Here is a 1658-nt window from a genome sequence, read left to right as displayed (position 1 = left end):
CTGATGACCTTCACTAACACTCTGGTTGGTGCCATCGAGAAGCGTCGTCAAGTTGATGCCGTGTATATCGATTTCTCCAAGGCGTTCGACAAAGTTCCGCATAGTCTCGCTATCACAAAACAGAGCCGCCTCGGTCTTCCTTCGTGGATTGTTCGCTGGATAGAATCGTACCTTTCGTCCAGGAAAGCTTTCGTGAAGGTTCACGATGCCACATCGAATGCGTTTCAACTACCGTCCGGGGTTCCTCAGGGTAGTCACCTTGGTCCTCTCATCTTTATACTTTTTTTAAACGATGTATGCGACCACCTAAGCTGCTGCATTCAACGAGCACATATCGATGACAGTCACTAAAGCAAACTCCATGCTTGGCTTCCTGAGAAGAAATACAGCGCAATTTGACGACGTACATACCATGAAGTCACTGTACTGTTCTCTGGTTCGCAGCGTATTAGAGTATGGAGTGCAGATCTGGGCCCCGTATCACAGTGTGCACGTAACACGCATCGAAAAAATCCAGAAACGTTTTATAAAAAGTGCATTACGGCGGCTCCCATGGACAAATCCCGACAATCTACCGCCTTACGAACATCGATGCGCGCTCATCGGACTCCAAACTCTGTCGAGCCGGCGTAGTTTTCTGCAAAGGCTGTTCATCTACGACGTACTAATCAACAACATCGACTGCGGCAGCATACTGCAAAATATTAATATTCACGTTCCGAACCGCCAACTCCGAAGCACTTCCTTTCTCAGAGTTCAAGGACACCGTACTACATACGGATATAACAATCCACTAGATAGATGCTGTAGGCTTTTTAACGATGTGCACGATATTTTTGATTTCAACATAAGTAGACTAGTTTTTAAAGATAGAATTAAGAATGTCTAAATAGTCTGTGTGGTCTGTGATCAAAGATGGTAAATAAATAAAAAAAAAAATGAGCGCTCTATCATGTTCAACAACTTCGTCGAAGACAGTTTTTGCCTAGAAAAAAAACTGTCGAGCTCTACATGCTAATTTCCACTTAAATGTGCTTTCTGGATCATTGTGCAATGTAGGTATTACCTAACGTCATTTTTATTAGTACTTAGTTTAGATTTCTTATGCCAAATAACATGCCTTGAATGTATTCTGGGGTCCTTGTTGAAAAGTTCCTCGGTCAGAGCGGGAATCGAACTCGAACCCTCGTGGGTTCGATAATGTGTGCAATGGTTATAAAGATCAATTTGGAAAACTAAACTAAACTCTCAGCTATTTGGAAAACTTCACTGACGTTTGGTCGTTACTCGGATGACTGATGAGTCGATAATGCTGTGCATAGCAGCTCTTGCTTTTTGGCAAATCTAAATTTCATACACTATCATCTACAATCATTGACGAATCCCCAATGAAGTAAGCCATGATCAAAGACCTAAACCAAACAGTTCGGCTGAAAAGTTCATATGGTTGACGTCTAGATGGCGCCTCTTGAAAAAATCTACTTCACTATCACAAAGCACTACCGTTCAATGGATACGTGTCTAAATTTGACAGCAATCGGTCGATCGATTCTTGAGCTACAGCATTGAGAGTGAATCAAACAATGGCAAAATTACATGAATTGGGCTTCGAATTGCTTCAGCATCCACCGTGTTTTCCAGATCTGGCCCCCAGTGAC

The sequence above is a fragment of the Toxorhynchites rutilus genome, chromosome 2 (assembly GCF_029784135.1).
Source record: "Toxorhynchites rutilus septentrionalis strain SRP chromosome 2, ASM2978413v1, whole genome shotgun sequence".
Taxonomy (NCBI): domain Eukaryota; kingdom Metazoa; phylum Arthropoda; class Insecta; order Diptera; family Culicidae; genus Toxorhynchites; species Toxorhynchites rutilus.
Note: the sequence above shows the minus strand (reverse complement) of the source record.